Here is a 19,218-nt window from a genome sequence, read left to right on the forward strand (position 1 = left end):
GGCTAGGGATGAATAATGTTCTCCATTAAAACCCATCATTCGAGCATCTAGGTAAACGACAACCAAATGGTCTTGGCATGGGCATTTACCTTGAACTACATCAACAAATGTTGGCCCTTGTATTAGTTTTGCTTGCACGCCATCAATAGCACTTGGCCTTTGCTTCATACAAGCAATGGCATCCAACACCATTGGTAGATGCTAGCCCTGTCTCGATTCTGCCTGCACTCCATCAACAACACTTGGCCCTTGCTTCATACAAGCAATGGCATCCAACACCATTGGTAGATGCTAGCCCGTTGGTTTGGGATGTTACCTTAGACTCCATCACCAAATGCTCGCACTTGGTGTAGGCATTTACCTTGACCACCATCGATATAAGCGGGCCTTTGGTGCGAGTTGTTGCCTTGGACACCTCTTTGGTATATGCTGGCACTTGGTGTGGCATGTGTACCAGGACCCTCTCACCCAAGGTATTTGTCTGCCCCTCGATCGCCATTAGCACCAAATGGTTGTCGATGCATGTGTTAGGGGCTTTGGTCTTAAGTTAAACTCTATGCGACCTTAGACATAGAATTGACTCCATCTGCCTAAGTTAGCCTATGAAACTCAAGTGCTTACCATAATTCTAGCTTGTCAAAGATTATGCTGTAGTATTAGGCCTTCTAAAAGCCCACGAATCTGATCCTTCCAATATTGTATTCAAGCATGCCTACACCTGGGTTTGACCATGTGCCTGCATCTAGATCATTAGTGCAAATGCCATTTTTACTCGTACCAATCTTGGTTAATTTTATTGAACTAGAACACTGTGCTTGAGCTTTTAGAGTCTTAATCACTAGCTAAACCACTATTTTGAGCTAGTTCCCAATGACCTGGGCCTCCAATAGGCCTTAAGGCCTAGTCCCTCTTCGCTAGAACTAGAATTGCTCCTGAATCAAAGAGAACCCCTAAGCTTGGACTAGCTTGCAGACTGACACATGCACATTCCTCAACCACAATCAAGACATGTTGGCTCTTGGTCTTCGCACATGCTTTGACCACCATCGGCATATGCTGGCCTCTTGTGCAAGTAGTTCTTTTGAACATCAAAGGCACTTGATGGGCCACACACCTAGTGTAGGTATCTAGGGTCCAGGCTTCATACCATGCACCGCATGATTGAGCAATAGGTGGGTGTAAGCACCTCTTTACATTTCTACTATGCCAATGCCATTTTTATGGCTTGTAAATTCATATAACACTCATTAGTGCCTGCATCTAGGCCTAGCTCAATTTTGTAAAACCTGAACACCATGCCTGAGTCACTGGAGTTTTGATCACTACCCATACTAATGTTCTAGGCTAGTTCCTTATGACCTAAACCTCTAATACACCTCAAGGCTTGGTCCCTTTGGCTATCAAACTCTGTTCGACTAGAACTAAAACTGCTCTTTGTCTAAAAAAACCACTAGGCTTGGACCAACTTATAAACTGTGGCATATGCACATGCCTCAACTACCATCGGGACATGTAGGCCCACGGTCTTGGCACATGCTTCGACCACTATCATCACATGCTGGCCATTTGTGCAAGTAGTTCCCTCGAACACCATCGGCACATGATAGGCTGTGGACCAAACACGGATATCCTGGGCTTGGGCCATACACCATGCACACCATGACCAATTAGTAGGTGGGTTTAGGCACATCTTCATATTTCTACCACGCCAATGCCATTTTTATGGCTTGTAAATTCATATAATGGTCACAAGGGCCCATACTTGGGCCTGGCTTAATTCTATCAAACTTGAACATCAAGCTAGAGCCCCTAGAGTCATGATCATTACCTGTAACTCTATTCTAGGATAGTTCCTTATGACCTGGACCTCTAGTACCCCTTAAGGTCTGGTCCTTCCAGCTGTCAGACCCTGTCCCACTAGAACTAGAATTGCTCATTGACCTAGAGAGAACCTCTAAGGATAGGCTAACTTGTGGACCGTAACATATGCATATTTCTCAATCACCATCAAGACATGTTGGCCCTTTATCTTTGCACATGCTTTGACTACCATTGGCATATGCTGGCCATTGGCGTGGGCAGTTCCTTCAAACACCATTGGCACATGCTAAGCTATACACCACGTGCAGATATCTTAGGCCCGATCGTATACCATGCACACCACGATCGGGCCATAAGTGGGTTTGGGCACATTTTCATATTTCTATCATGCCAAAGCCATTTTTATGGCTCGTAAAATGATATAACGATCCCCTAAGCCTTCATATGAAGTTTCAAGGCAAGATGACTCATTTACTATTTTTCATGATTTTACAAATTTTTTTAAGGTCCGAGATTTTTTAAAAATTTTCACCATTGGCATAAGGTGGCCTTTGGTATGGACACTACCTCAACCACCATCGGCACATGCTAGCCTTTGGTGAAGGCACTTTTCTTGATCAGCATCAGCATAATCTGGACCTAGTGTGGCCATATGCCTTGATCAACATTAGCAGAAGATGGCTCTTGGGGTAGGCAATTACCTCAAACACCATTAGCACATGCTGGGACTTCCTACAGGTACTTGCCTTGAACACCATTAGCACATGCTGGGTGGCATGGAACACATGTTCCTTAGATCGAAATCATGTGTTTATGTGGCACCAAGACTTCTTATAGTCAAGGTCAACCTTTCTCGAGTCAATTTCTCCAAGGATAGTTTAATATCAATACTTCAAGCTACATACTTTTGAGCTTTTCTTAGCTTAGACCTCATAGGGTCAAAATTAAGATTTCCAAACTCGATTAGGAGGAACCTAGCTCCCATTATCTTATTAGCCATGATCATCATAGTGGCCCCAAGCATCAAACTCAACATTCCTAAACTCAATAGGGAGGAACCTAATTCCCATCATCTCATCAGCCAATGATCATCACAGTGGCCTCGAGCACCCATTTCTATATGCAAGCATCAAGGTCCCGAGCACTAACCTGCCTTGCTCATGAAAATGCATAACCCCAGTTCTCATAACATTAACTTGTTATGGCATGGTAAGAACCCAGCACCATGCTCGCTTGCATCTTACACAAGCTCTTATGCCTCAAACCTGAAGGCATAACATAAATGCTAGTCAGTAGCCAGCCCAAGCCACACTTAGCTCATCTTGTCTGATGAAACTCATATCTTAAGGCCTCAACCCTGAGCCTCATTCAAGCTTGCCCACATGCATGATGGTCACCTGACATCATACTCGTCCCACCTCGAGAAACTTAAGTGTGCTATCCATCTATAGCACACCTCTATTGATTAGCCATAAGGGTTTAGTGGCATGCCTACCTACTAGCCCATTCATCCCTCATGCTCGATGGTGCCCCTCCTACACAACAACATCTCATGATCTTTGGTTACTAACGAAATAGCCTAAGGAGGGGAAACCATGGAGCATAGCAAATGGTATCGTCTAACCCCATGGATCAATGCAAAGGTGTGATATGGTGCCTAACAGCCCCAACCTCTTTGGGTTTACCATGACCCAAGAAGACACCATGCCACATTTGTGACCTAATGATGCTTGCCCACCTAGCCACCACATGTGCCTAAGAGTAGTTCATTTTCGACTGGATAGGCCCCCGCCTACCCACTAGCCAAAGTGACACTAGTCATGCCCTTATAAAGAGCATAGGAGATTTTCTAGAGTTCCTACCAGGAACTATAATACTATCTGAAATAGGGACATTTTTTTCCCTTATCACCTTAGAGCCTTTCTTCAACCAACTGAAGGACTAATGACTTTCCACTCGTTGCTCGACTAACCCACTTGAGGGTGCCAATGCATGGCTTTGACTAATAGCACTCGATTGGCAACCTGATTCTAAGGTACCGGCCCATAAGCTTGCACTTACTTATGTATCTTAGGGCCTAGGGCTGACACCACTCATACATACTATTAGCAACATGTTTCAGGGCTTACACTGCCCATGCATAGTTCCAAAACCATTATCATGACCACAAGGCCTCATCTATTATTCAAGTTAGAGTTAGTCATGGTAGGACCAAGGCACATCAGGGCCTAACCATGACACTCTTCCCCACTTACTATGTTGATGCCCTTATTGATGCTAAGACCATACCCAACTCTCTTGTTGCACACCGTTGACATTTTTTCATATGTACCTCACTTATGCCCTCATGGATTGGGTCGTTGTCTTGTCAAATGAGGCATTGCCCATTGTACTCATTCATTGTCGATGTAAAGGGATCATCCTAGCTCTAGTACACCATTGTGCTATCTCTAAGTCTCACCATCAGACTCTATCTCAAGTGCTCATATGTGCCACTACATGGCTTTCTCTATGATCTCATAATGTTGCAACCTCGAGGCATCCTTGTCAATCAAGACCCTCAATATAATGAATGACCACCCACTTTGGCACACATTGGTGCACTTCACTGGACATGACCCATCATACTAACCATATGCCTATGGCATTAACTCTTTGATATGCCTTTCTAGATGTGGTGCTTAGGTCAACTGCACTCATATGGCTCTACCCATAATAGACCTTAGCATGGTGGCATTCAAGCACTTTGGTCATCTCACAACTTGGGTTCTTTTAACCCTTCCAAGGTTACCTCTCTAGGTGTAGCCCTCTGGCTAATTACCTTCGTGGTGGCACTTTAATGCATGCCATCTTGAACTCATGAACTCATTCTCTTGCTCAGTAATCTCATAAGCTCCACTACCTTGACTCAGTTACTTGAGGAATCATAAGTCTCCCCCACTTTTACTTAAACTCGACTGCCTTAACCCCTGGCATATCTCAAAAAGGTAACCTCAAGCCTACACATAGCTTAAGGATCAACTAATACACTCTAAACACAAGGTCTCTTCACCGACCCTATCTCAAGGTTCACCAAACCACTCTATACTCAAGGTTCATTGACCTACTCAAACTCATGGCCAACCCATTGGCCAACATCTTGCTCAATCCCAATTAGTTCAAATTTGCCATGCTCAAAATCATCTAGTTTGTTAACCGAAAGCAAACCTAAATGCCAAAACCATTTGCTTTGCTCAACTTAATTGGTCCTTTAACCCATATAACTCATGAGGCCTTGTCAATTAGCCAACTTCCCATTTGCTCATTTCACTGAATTGCACATTGTTAAGATTCGTTGACCACCACATCTCATAAGGCATTCTTTCTTAGCCAACATAAGCATATTCTATTTAGTAGCATAATCTCGTGATCCTCTAACTATAAGAACTCATGGTCCACTGACCGTCACAAACTTATGGCTTCAATCATCAGCCAATTCAAACTCATCTACCTCTATAAATGGTTGCATGCTTGGACCCCAAACACTCGGCTCATACCCCTATTAGAGCACCTGCACAACACAACAAGTGCAAATGTGTTTGTAACTAATCTCAATAAGCTCAACTTAAGTTGTTCGAGATAGAACTCTTTTGGTCCACATGGCCTCACACAACCATTTTCATGGTGTAGGCTTTTTTGCATTATGCTCTCAACATAGTTTCTCCTATTGTAAGGGCATCACATGTTCACATATGCCATCACTCTTCACTAGGTAAGGCTACACTCTCATGCCCTTTCACTTGGCAACCAAGAGCCCATTTGAGAACCTTTCACCTAGGCCATTTTTTCCCATGTATCACCTCGATGGCTCATTCTCAAGCCCACATAGCCACAATATAACAATTGCATCTTGATAGCTCTTTTTGAGCTAAACACTACCTTGATTTTTGAATCTCATGCCCACAGATAGGCCACTTTAGTTCCACCATTGAGCCAAACTAGGCTTTGATACCATGTGTCATAGGATGCACGTTCCTTAGACTAAAACCACATGTCCGTGTAGCACTAAGACTACTCATAGTCAAGGTTAACCCTTTTCGAGTCCATTTCTCTATGAATAGCTCGATATCAATCTTTCAAGCTACATACTCATAAGCTCTTCCTAGCTTAAATCCTGTAGGTCACACGTAACAGTCCCAAACTCAATAGGGAGAAACCTAACTCCCATCATTTCATCAACCCATGATTCTCAGGGTGACTCTGAGCACTCATCTCTACTCATAGGCATCAAGGTCCCGAGCACTGTCCCACCTTGCTTATAAAGACACATAGCCTTACTTCTCATAATATTATGTCATTTTGGTGTGGTGAGAACCCAGCACCATTCCTGCCCACATCTTATGCAAGCTTTCGTGCCTCAAACTTGAAGGCATAAGATAGATGCCAGTTAGTAGCCAGCTTGAAGCAACATTAGGCTCATCTCATCCTATGAAACTCATATCTTAGGGCCTCAGCCCTTAGCCTCATTTTAGGTTGCCTACATGCATGATGGACACCTGACATCATGCTTATCCCATCTCAAAGAACTCAGGTGTGCTATCTACCCATAGCATACCTCTATCAATTGGCCATAAGGGTCTAGTGGCATGCTTGCCTGCTAGCCCACTCATCCCTTAGGCTCAATAGTGCCACTCCTACATAACACTATCTCATGGTCCTTGGTTACTAATTGAACTAGCCAAAGTAGGGGAAACAGAGTGGCATAGGAAACATTATCATCAACACTATGGTTTAATGCACAAGCACGATATGAGGCACGTCAGCCCCCAACCATCCCTAAGTTTACCATGACCCAAGGAGACATTGTGCCACACTTGTGACCCATCAATGCCCACACTAGCCAAGCCCCTACCTACTTGTAAGCCAAAGAGGTGGTAGAAAGCTAATACCAATCATCCTCTTATAAAGAGTGTAAGAGATTTCTCAGCCATCCTACCAAAAGCCATAAGATTGTCTAAAATAGGGACACTTTTCTCCCTAGCCACCTTAGGGACTTTTTTCAACCAACTCTGGGCCTAGTGACCTGTCTCTTGGCCTAGTGACCTGTCTCTTGGCCATCATAATTTTGACATTCCACTTGTTACTCTGCCAACCCACTTAAAGGTGCCCATGGATGAATTTGACTGATAGCACCCGATCGATTACCTGGCTCTAGTGCATCCACCTACTAGCTTGCACTTGCTCATGCTTCTTAGGGCCTAAGGCTCACACTGCCTATACACACTATTAGTAGCATGTTCTAAGGCTTATACTACCTACGCAGAACTCCAAGACAACTATCACGACAATAAAGCATCATTTGTTGCTTAGCATAAGGGCATTCATGGTAAGATCCAAGCATACTAGAGCTGCCCATTTCACTACTAGGCCTTGGTGTGCGTACATGCCTTAACCACTATTAGCACTTGCAAAGCCTTGGTGTGGGATATGCCTACTTGAAAAAAGTGCTCCCATTATAGACACTTTAATGTTTACTACTAGCATATCTATAAAATCTTTCATGCCTTTTAAGAGGTGGTTGTTTGGCCCTTTTTTTCCCTCTATGAGGGGAGTAGATGTGCATGATAGGCCTATCATTGTGTACATCCATGGCAATGTCCTTAAAGCAAAATTCAGGTTGTACATGCCTTCTGACCATGTTGTCCAGTGACTGGTTGCTTCTGAGAGCCATAAGAGACCATGCCTCAACCAATTGGTGTGCATACAAAAAAAGGCTCAGCTTTATTGAGCTCATGCCTATGCCTATGGTTAATACTGTCCTAGACCCTACACCAAGTCCCTAATCAAGAAACTTTTCCCTAGGGTGGTACAATCAAAAGTTGCAATTACAACCTTGGGTTGGCCATGTCTTTCATGTATTTGGTAGTCATATGGTCCCTTCTCATTAACCATAAAAATGCTTTAGCCTGGCCAAGCCCATACATGCAGCTAATGCTATCCAAAACCATATGAAAAAGTCCTTGAATTAGGCAACATCCCCTAGAGTGGTGACAATAGAGTTTGCATGTATGGTCTCCGTTAGACCAAGCATTGGTGGTGTCATGCTGCTATTACCTATTGCATGGCAAGGTCAGTCTCATGGCCCTTGCTTGTGTTTTTCCCATGCCAAGCAATTGTGGCATGGCCTTGTACATCATTTCTTTTACTCACTTATCGAGTAATTGATTAGATGGGTTATGGACTAAAGTACATAGATACTTCTATTTGTATGCAACGAGCATATAAGTAGTGCTACGATTATGCATGTTAGTAGGCTCCATGCTCGATGCATCAATCTATTGACCTATTATCCTCTTCAATCTCCACTTATGTGGTCATCATACCTTAGGGGTACAATCGATATCCTATGTTGCATACCTAAATCAATGGAAACTAGATGTGTTACCATCTATCATCCATTTTTTTTGTCTTTAAGGGCTATGAGTTGGACCTCAACCATGCCCCATGTCCTAAGCATGCCTCCTAAACCTCTGTGGCTGCATTGGTGTACTGGCGTTCAATCGTGCTTTCAAATACAAAACATTTCATGGGCATGGCTCTCATCCCTTGTTTGTTTGATGCTGTACATTTTACGTGCTTGATGCACACAATGCTTGTGCTTTATGTTGGCTTTCTCTGCTACTCAGTTGGTGTATTGAAGCCCATGTAGTGCCAATGTCCTAAAAGAATGCTAGCCGATTGATCCTACAAGTTATCATACACTTGTGTCAAAGAATAAGCCATGCATGTGTAAGTATGAACTAGTTTAGATTGTGAAACTATGAATGGCTCATTAAATAAGTTATAGTTTGTTTGGTGAGCACTAATCTACTTGTCCCTACTATCGATAATGCACTCCTAGCCTTAACTAGTTAGGTCTTTCCTCTGATGCTATTACTTTGAGGAAATTAAAGTGCTCAAAGTAGGCTTATGCTTGTAAACATTAGCATAGGATAACATCATAGCATTTCAGTTGTATTGTGTTGGCTTTTGAGATTGGAGTAATGATTAATAGGGACAGTCAGACGCATTCATATTTCATAGTCAGAGGTGAAATTCTTGGATTTATGGAAGATGAACAACTATGAAAGCATTTGCCAAAGATGTTTTCATTTATGAAGAATGAAAGTTGGGGGCTCAAAGATGAACAAGTACCATTCTAGTTTCAACCATAAATGATGCTGACTAAAGAATGGTAAATGTTACTTTTAGGACTCCACTGACACCTTATGAGAAATCAAAGTGTTTGGGTTCTTGGAGGAGTATGGCCATGAGGCTGAAACTTAAAAGAATTGATGGAAGGGCATTACCAGGAGTGGAGCCTATGGCTTAATTTAACTAAACATAAGGAAACTTACTAGGTCTAGACGTAGTATGGATTGATAGATGACAGCTCTGTCTTGATTATATGGGTGATCCTTTGTGGCTAGCTTTTTAGAGGGACTATGGCCGTTTAGGCTAAGGAAGTTTAAGGGAATAATAGGTCTATGATGCCTTTAGATGTTCTGGGCTGCACGTGCACTATATTGATGTATTTAATGAGTCTACAGCCTTGGCTGACAGACCCAAGTAATTTTTGAAATTTCATGATAATGGGGATATATCATTGTAATTGTTAGTCTTCAATGAGGAATTCCTTGTAAGAGTGAGTCATCAGCTTGCATTGACTATGTCCCTGCTCTTTGTACACACTTCCCACACTCCTACCAATTGAATGGTCTAGTGAAGTGTTTAGATCATAGTGAAGTGGATGGTTCACTACCTGTGATGCCACGAGAAGTCCCCTGAACCTTATCATTTAGAGGAAGGAGAAGTCATAACAAAGTTTTCATAGGTGAAGTTATGGAAGGATCATTGTCAAACCCAACTTAATGAGAGACCTACGAATGCATTAATGAAACACTGAGGTGGCAAGGGTGCCTCCATGCCCTGAGTCCCTTCTAGCTCTAGGTGAGCATGATGGTCACTTCATTTTGTCTCTCAGGTAGGTGAAATGCTTTGTATTGCCCCTACAGCCAAGTAATGAATCCCACAAATCATGCCTAGGAAGTGGAATAAAGAAAAGTGCGTGTGCCATCACCATCCCATTCATGGTGCATGCATGGTGGCATCATAACTCCTTTTGTCATGAAAAACCATAACGACTTTTGACAATGGATATCTTAGCTCTTACCTTGATGAAGAACATAGCAAAATGCAATACTTGGTGTGAATTATAGAATCTCATGAACCATCAAGTCTTTGAACGTAAGTTGCACCCCAAGCCATTAGGGTAAGTGCATGCCTACTTAGGAGTCATGCATCATCGCCCCTCCAATCCCCCACCCAATGAGCTCTGGGTGAGGGGATAGAAGATGGCCTCCCATGAGCTTGTCAGTCGTGGTTCACCTAATTATGAGTCCTTGGCAACAATAGTGCTATGACCGTTAGTGGTAAAGCTCTTGGCATGCCTTGTCCCTAATGGTGCATGCTCATTGTCCATCCAAACCCCATCAGACCCGCATTGCTCGATCAATGCTTACATCATGACCCTAGGTCAAGTGGGATAACCCACTATGTTTAAGCATATCAATAAGTGGAGGAAAAAAACCTTACTAAGATTCCCTTAGTAATGGTCAGCAAATCGAGAATAGCTTAGCTTGAGAATTGAAAGCCCTTGGCATCCGAATTGCAATCTAGAGAAGCATCCTCAATGGTGGATTGGGCCTAAATCCCTTTGAAATGGGTGTCAAAAAAGATGAAAGCCTTGTCGTGCCTAGATTCTATCACACCATGAGGTGCTGTTTGCGAGTTAGGTTGTTTGGGAATATAGTACCAATTAGGCGGTAAATTTCATCGAAAGTTGAATATGGACGAGGGACTGATAGTAAACAAGTACTCAAAGGGAAAAAAGAAAAAGACTTTGGAAAGAGAGTTAGAGAGTGCTTGAAATTATTATAAGGAAAACGGATAAGGACTGGTGGTATGCCCCAGTTGGATGTGGAGTAGTGAGAGCAAGTCCACTGATCTATTCGAGGCATGGACTGACGCATGTCATGGTGAAGGCCCAAGCATGGGCTTTTGATATGCCAAGGAAGATGTCATCGCCATGATTATGGAGTGTAGTACACATCATCTTAGCATGCCTTGACACTGATGTACTCTCAACATTAGCCCATGGGCTCCCCATCTGGCCCTTGAAACATGGACTAAGAAGTCTAACATGTGTGCAAGTTAATGGGCTAGAAAACTCATAAGGCACAAAGAAGTTGATGGTGAGATCCCTCATAGGTGCACCACTGATCGATCTTGATCTTCTGAAAATGGTTCAAATGTAAGCATGCCTATCGAGATTCAAAAAGATGGTGAACTATGCTTGAATGAGGTAAAGCTAAAGAAAACTCTAGTGGAGGCCACAGTGAAACTGATGTGCCAATTGTTCATCCGACTTAGTATAAGGGTGAAAGACTAAACAAACCATCTCGTAGCTGGTTCTCTTTAAATTTTTCCTTAGGATAGTCAGAGTCCTTAGCGAGTTCTATTGGATAAAGCAAATGATTAGAGGCATCAAGGGCACAATGCTTTTTAACCTATTTTCAAACTTTAAATAGGTAGGATGGCACGGCTGTTTCATTGACCCAAACCAAAAAATCAAGAGCTCTAAGTGGGCCATTTTTGGTAAGTAAAACTGGCAATATAGGATGAACTAAAAATTGAGTTACAGTTCCCAACTACGTGCTAACCTAGAACCCACAAAAGGTGTTGGTTGATTAAGATAGCAAGACAGTGGTCGTTAAAGTCAAAATCCTCTAAAAAGTGTGTAACAACTCACCTATCAAATTAACTAGCACCAAAAAAAGATGGCACTTAAGCACATGACCTATACATAGTAGTCGATGCAAAGGCAAAGCCCTGATGAGAAAGAGGCATGGCGATTACTATAAAATTTAAGGTGCAAGCTTGAGTAAAGCAACCATTGGTGCAGATCTTAGTGGTAGTATTTGATATTCAAATGAAAACTTTGAAGGCTAAAGGGAGAAAAGTTCCATGTGAACGACACTAGCACATGGTTTAGTCATCCTAAAAGATAAGGGAAACCCTTCCAACAATACGTCTAGCACGAGCTTTGAAAGGGAATCAGTTTAAAATTCTAGAACTAGGACACAGTGACTAATAGAAATGTTAGTGAGTTAAGAGATTTTAGTGGGGGCTTCAAAAAGAGTTATTTTTTTTATTTAATAGCCTACCCACCTTGGAAATGGCTCTTTAAAGGTAAGGTCCAATGACTAGAAGAGCACCTTACATCACATGGTGTCTGGTGCAACCCTAGTGGCCCTTGAAAATCTACAGGATTGAGTGCCATTCGAGTCTAGTTGTACTTATAACCACATCAAGTCTCTAAGGTGAAGAACCTTTGGCAGATGGAACAATGTAGGCAAAGAAAGTCGACAAAATGGATATGTAACCTCGAGAAAGGGATTGGCTCTAAGGGCTAGGCATGAGGGTCCCAATCTCGAACCCATCGATTGTCAATGCATTGCTAGAGCTGTTCCTGTAGCAAGAGAGGGTTGCTACGTGCCAATCAAAGGATGAACTGGGAATAGTTCCCTCGAAGGCCTACCCTTAGCGACAAAGTATCAACTTAAAACTAGTACAAACAAGGGGAATATGACTCTTTAATTAAAAAAAGCATTGTGATGGTCCTTACAGATGCTCACACAATGTGATTTCTACCCAATGCTTTGAATGTTAAAGTGAAGAAATCCAACCAAACATGAGAAAACAATGGGAGTAATTATGACTCTCTTAAGGTAGCCAAATGCCTCATCATCTAATTAATGACGTGCAGGAATAGATTATGAGATTCCCACTATCCTTGTCTACAATCCATCAAAACCATAACCAAGGGAACAGGCTTGGCAAAATTAGTGGGGAAAGAAAACCTTGTTGTCCTTCACTCTAGTCTAACTTTATGAAATGACTTGAGAGGTATAGGATAAGTGGGATCCCTTGGGTGAATTTGCAATACCACTATTTTTAACATTATTTTACTTATTCTATGAATTGAAGGCAAGGCACAAACCCTTCATTTGGACCCAAGGTTGGCCTTGATCTATTGATCCGAATGGAAGACATTGCTAGGTGGGGAGTTTGGTTAGTGTGACACATTTGTTAAAAGATAATGCAGGTGTCCTAAGACGAGCTCAATGAGAATAGAAATCTTGTGTGGAAAAAAAGGGTAAAAGCTTATTTGATTCTAATTTCTGGTACAAATATAAACCATGAAAGCACGGCCTATTGATCATTAGACCTTTAAAATTTGAAGTTAGAGGTGTTACAAAAATTACCATAGGGATAACTGGCTTGTGGTAGCAAAGTGTTCATAGTGACATTCTTTTTGATCCTTTGATGTTGGCTCTTCCTCTCATTGTGAAGCAAAATTCACCAAGTGTTGGATTGTTCACCCACCAATAAAGAACGTGAGCTAGATTTAGACCATCATGAGATAGGTTAGTTTTACCCTACTGATGGTAGTGTCACAATAATAATTCAACCTCGTACGAGAGGAACCATTAATTCACACAATTGGTCATTGCATTTGGTTAAAAAGCCAGTGGCACCAAACTACCATACATTAGATTATGATTGAATGGCTCTAAGTTAGAATCTAGGCTAGAAGTGACGCACATGCCCATTGCCTGATGTTGACCCATAGTATGGGCCAATAGCCCTTAAGGGCACGTAAGTGTAGCCTTGAGGCAGACGAGCTGTATGGGCCTCTTTGGAGCTCAATTCCCACTATGCCGCATGTAAAATCCTTTGTAGATAACTTAAATATGTAGCAGGGTATTGTAAGTGGTAGAGTGGCCTTGCTACCATGATCCATCGAGATTCAACCCTTTGTCGCTTTGATTCATCCCCCCCTCCCCACACCCATTGAAGTCTTGTCACTTCTTTTTTTACATTACACCCCTCAAGGGTTAAAGATGAATGGTGTTTTCTATTGCAACTAATACAGCCAGGGATGCCATCTCTCCTTCAAGTATCCATGTAAATGACAACCAAATGCCCAAATTGCTAGCATCTACCAAAAAGGTATCAAAGGCAACAACCATGACCCTCCCACCCAAGGCACTTTCCTATCCCTTGATTGCCATCGACATCAAATGGCATTCGGTGCATATGTCACGGGCTCTAGACTTAAGCCAAACTACATACAACCTTAGATAGGGAATTGACTTTGTCTACCTAAGTCAACCTACAAAACTCAAGTGCTTAGCATAATTCTAGCTTGTTAAAGATTTTGCTACAGTATTGGGCCTTTTAGAAGCCCACAAAACTAATCCTCCTGAGACTGTGTTCAGTTGTGCCTGCACCTTGATCTTCAATGCTTACACCTAGGTTCAATCGTGTACCCATGCATCACTCATTAGACTTGCACTTCGGCCTAGCTCAATTATGTCAAACTTGAGCACCTTGCCTTAATCTCTAAAGCCTTTATCACTACCCATACCACTATTCTAGGCTAGTTCCCTATGACTTGGGCCTTTGGTAGGCTTCAAGGCTTGATCTCCTTTACTGTCAGAGCCTGTCTCACTAGAACTGCTTCTTGACTTGGAGAGAACCGTTAGGCCTAGACCACTTTGTGGACCATGACATATGCTTCAACCACCATCAGCACATGTTGGCCTTTTGTGGGAGTATTTCCCTCGAGCACCATCAGCATATGCTAGGCTACACACCATGTGCAGCTATCTTGGGGCCATACTGCACACCATGCGCACCATGACCAGGCAATAGGTAGGTTCAAGTGCATCTTCATATTTCTATCATGCCAATGCCATTTTTATGTCTTGTTAATTCATCTAAGCACTCACCAGTCCCTGCACCTGGTCCTAGCTCAATTCTGTCAAACTTGAACACCATGCCAAAGCCTTTGGATTCTTGATGTTGTACCACTATTTTAGGCTAGTGCCCCGTAACTTAGGCCTTTACTAGGCTGCAAGGCCTAGTCCTCCTAGCAATCAAACCCATTTTAGCAAAAACTAGAACTGGTCCTTAACTCAAAGAGAACCCCTAGGCCTAGACCTATATATGGACTATGACCCAAGAATGTGCCTCGATCACTATTAGGACATATTGGCCCATGGTCATGACATATGCTTTGACCACCATTGGCACATGCTAGCCCTTTGTGTGGGCAGTTCCCTTGAACACCATTGACACATGTTGGGCCATGCACCAGGTACGGGTATCCTAAACTCAAGCCATGCACAATGTGCACCATGATCGGGTAATAGGTGGGTTTAAGAATATCTTCATATTTCTACCATGCTAATGCTGTTTGTTTGGCCTATAAATTCACATAAGCACTCACTAGTGATTGCCACTGAGCCTGGCTCAATTTTACCAAACTTGAACACCATGCTTAAGCCTATGGAGTCTAGATCACTTCTTATACCATTGTTTTGAGCTAGTTCCTATGACTTGGGGCTCTAGTAAGCCTTAAGGCCTAGTCCTCCTAGCAATCGAACCCTTTCTTGCTAGAATTGGAATTGCTTCTTACCTCAGAGAGAATAAGGCCTTAACCAGTTTGTTGACCATGACATATGCACATGCTTCAACCACCATCGAAGAAAGTTTGCCCTTGGTCTTGGCACATGCTTCAACCATCTTTAGCACATGTTGGCCCTTGGTGTAGGCAATCCCTTAAATGCATTGGCATATGTTGGGTCACACACCACATGCGGGTACCCTAAGCCCAGGCTGTGCACCATGAGCACCACGATTGAGCAATAGGTAGGTTCAGGCACATCTTCATATTTTGTAGTGCAAATGCCATTTTAATGGCTTGTAAATTCATATAATGCTCACCTATGCCCGCACTTAGGTTGACTCAATTCCACCAAACTTGAACACTGTGCTTGACCTACTGGAGTCTTGAACATTGCTCGTACCACTATTCTTGGCTAGTTCCCTATGACCTGGACTTCTAATATGTCACAAGGCTTGGTCCCCCTGGCTATCAAACTCTATCCCACTAGAATTGGAACTATTCCACAACTCATAAGGAACCCCTAGGCCTAGACTAGCTTGTAGACTGTGGCACATGGATATACCTCAACTGCCATCAAAACATGGTAGCCCTTGGTCTTGGCACATGCTTTAACCACCATCAGCACATGCTAGCCCTTTGTGCGGGCAATTCCCTTAATCACCATGGCATGTGCTAGGTCACACACCAAACACTAGTATTCTAGGCCTAGGCCATGCATCATGTTTACCACAACTGAACAGTATGTGGGTTTAGGCACATCTTTATATTTTTCCATGCCAATGCCATTTTTATGGCTTATAAATTCATATAACGCTCACCAACGCCTACACTTGGGCTTGGCTCAATTTTGTCAAACCTAAACACCGGGCTTAAGCCTTTAAAGTCATGATCAGTGCTTATGTTACTATTTTAGGCTAGTTCTTTGTGACCTGGATCTCCTGTACACCTCAAGGCCTAATACCCTTAGCTATCATACTTGGTCTCACTAGAACTGGATTTGCTCTTTGACTCAGAGAGGACCCCTAGGCCTATACTAGCTTGCAAACCTTGACACATCCACATTACTTGACCGCCATTGGGATATGTTGGTGCTTAGTCTTGGCACATGTTTCAACCATCATTGGCACATGCTAGCCCTTGGTGTGAGCAGTCCCTCAAATACATCGGTGCATGTTGGCTCACGCACCACGCTTAGGTATGTAAGGCTTATGCTATGCACCATGCGCACCATGACCAAACAATAGGTGGGTTTAAGCACATCTTCATATTTTTGCTATGCCAATGCCATTTTTATGGCTTGAAAATTCATATAACAGTCCCCTAAGCCTTCATGTGAAGTTTCATGGCATGATGACTAATTTTTTATTTTTCATGATTTTTTAAAATTTTTATGGTTCAAGATTTTTTTAAAAATTTTTTTAGGAGTTTTGGCAACAAATTTGGTATACAGGATTCTTGTATTTTTATTGGCATCCAAAAGAAAAATTCAAGTAAAAAAATCAAAGTGCTAAAAATTTTTGTGGCCATTTGAAAAAAGTATATCTATTTTCGACACTTGAATGGCTACTACCTATGAACCTGTAAAAGCTCTTATGGTCTTTAAGGGGTTGTGGGGTATCGAGGTTCCTTGGGGGATAAGAGGCCAATATAAGGGTCGAGGACTAGTACCCATTGCACATCTTGTGTACACACCCTTGACCCTTTCCCCCAATCACCAAAACCCCTAATGTCGTCGTTCAGGTTCTTCGATGATGGTGCCCTAGGCAAAAAAATATGGCACTAACACATGCTTAAGCGTAGCATGTGCAGCAAGGCGTAAAATCAAACTTCAGCCAAGGCCTTGATGATGATTAACACGAGCTGGCCTTTAGTATGGAATCTAGCCTCAACCACTATAGGCACAAGCTAACCTTTGGTATGGGCACCTACCTTGACAACCATTGACACTTACTGGCCCTTTGTGAGGGCACATGCCTTGATCAGCATTTCCATAATCTAGACCTGGTGTAGGCACATGCCTCGACTAGCATCGGGAAAAGATGGCCCTTGGTACGGGATATTCCTATTTGAAAAAAGTGTCCCCATTATAGACACTTTAATGTCTATGCTAGCACATTTGTAAAATCTCTCATATTCTTTAGTGGTTGTTTGTTTGTGCCCCCCTTTCCCTCTTATGGAAGGAGTAGATGTGCATGATGGGCTTATCATTGTGAATATCCATGGCAACATCCTTTGAGCAAAATCCAAGCCGTGCATTCCTATTGGCCATATTGTCTGATGACTGGTTGCTCAAGTGACTGCAAGAGCCCATGGCCTCAATCGATTGGTGTGTATGCATAAAGGGACTTAATTGTGCTGAGCTCAAGCTCATATCGTGTCACTGGCTGGGAGCTTAAGCATAGCTACCGTGCAGCCTTAGGTGGGAAACTACCATCTGTATACCTTAGTAAGCCTTTAACTCAATCTATTCTATGCATTAATAGACTATACTATGCACTTGTGCTAGAACTCAACTTAACATCCTAGGAGTTTAGAAGAAAGCTATGAATGACATGGTTAAGGCAAGAGTAGTATATTCACTTGATGGGGTATGTACGCTTGCTTGGAACATAGTCCCTATGTGTTCTCTATAAAGGCTTTCAAGGCTTAGTCCTAAATACTTCACACTCTTGCTTCTTCTTTTGGCTATTGCTTTTGTACAAATGAGGGGGATGCTCTCCTATTTATACTTGAGCCCTCTTAGTACTTGTGGTTACAATGAATCTAAATGTATGGCCATTAAGGGCCCTTTAGATAGTTCTAGGGTGCCTAAGACCTAGTACCCAAGACCCAACAAGGTTGACTAAGGCCTTTCTAGAGATACATTGGTTCCAAGCTCCCTGTTGAACCCCTAGGTCTAGAAGAATCTAGGCACTCTCACTAAGTGGCTATGTCACCCCTGGAAGGGCACACCAGGAACATCAGGCACACCAACATGTGCACCTGAGGTTGAGGCCCGTGCACCAGGTGTACTAGTGGGAGTTGGCACATAAGGCCTTGAAGGCAAGGCCAGAATGCTTGCACAGCCCGCAACCTAGCCCGCAAAGGCAAAGGTCTAGCCTGCATAATGCCCACACCATATCTAGCATGTGAGATACATAAGGGGATCTTCTAGAAGATCACAGGATCAGTAGGAGCCGTCTGGCAGATTTGGTTGACCCTTAGAATCAGGAGATAGAATCCTGATTGATTGTAATCTTTGTAATTCCTTGATTTTAGCCTTGATTCTAGGGATTTAGCCATAAGTGTAGCTGCGAGCCTCAACTATAATTAGAGGACTGCTCCACCCTCATTTGTACACCATCATACACTTATGTTTTAGTGAATACAAAGCATATTCCAGCAAGCTATCTTGTTTTCCTGTTTCTCTCAAACTTACGCATTCAACCTTTCCCATTGTTCTGGTGCCCACACGCTAGTGTTTTAGGCTAACTTAGGCTACGATGAGGTGATTCCAAGCCTAAGGCTGGATGAATTCTAAGTCTAAGGTCAGAGCCCATGACAGTTGGTATCAGAGCAAGTTCGATTCTACATGTTTGTGTTGTCCAGGTTAGATCACAGTCGAGGAGATGGCATCCTAGAATAACATTGCTAGCCAACAACCAAAGGCCCAGGAGCAGGGGCATGGAAGAGGTAAGAAGGCCAACTCGAAAGACATTTATTCTACCATGGACGATAGGCTAGCTAGGGTAGAGGTGAGCCTAGGCAACATGCAAAAAAAGCTTGAGGATGTGGAGACTCACATTGAAGCACTAGACTCTATGAAGGAGGAGCTTAGTAGCGAGTTGCAAGCTGCTCTCAAC

General features: G+C 42.8%; 1 non-coding gene and 2 pseudogenes across 1 annotated transcript; all 3 read left to right on the top strand.

Moving 5' to 3' along the window:
- The first annotated feature begins 8,531 nt into the window (after positions 1-8,531).
- Positions 8,532-9,696, top strand: LOC149514332 (18S ribosomal RNA; annotated as a pseudogene).
- A 285-nt stretch (positions 9,697-9,981) lies between these two features.
- Positions 9,982-10,137, top strand: LOC149514333 (5.8S ribosomal RNA; annotated as a pseudogene).
- Positions 10,138-10,365: 228 nt separating this feature from the next.
- Positions 10,366-13,736, top strand: LOC149514334 (25S ribosomal RNA). The gene has a single exon (XR_016328887.1). It is a non-coding gene; the product is annotated as a 25S ribosomal RNA (ribosomal RNA).
- Positions 13,737-19,218: the final 5,482 nt, after the last annotated feature.

Source organism: Durio zibethinus, chromosome 16, assembly GCF_047325235.1.
Source record: "Durio zibethinus cultivar Kanyao isolate XHJ-2024 chromosome 16, ASM4732523v1, whole genome shotgun sequence".
Classification (NCBI taxonomy): domain Eukaryota; kingdom Viridiplantae; phylum Streptophyta; class Magnoliopsida; order Malvales; family Malvaceae; genus Durio; species Durio zibethinus.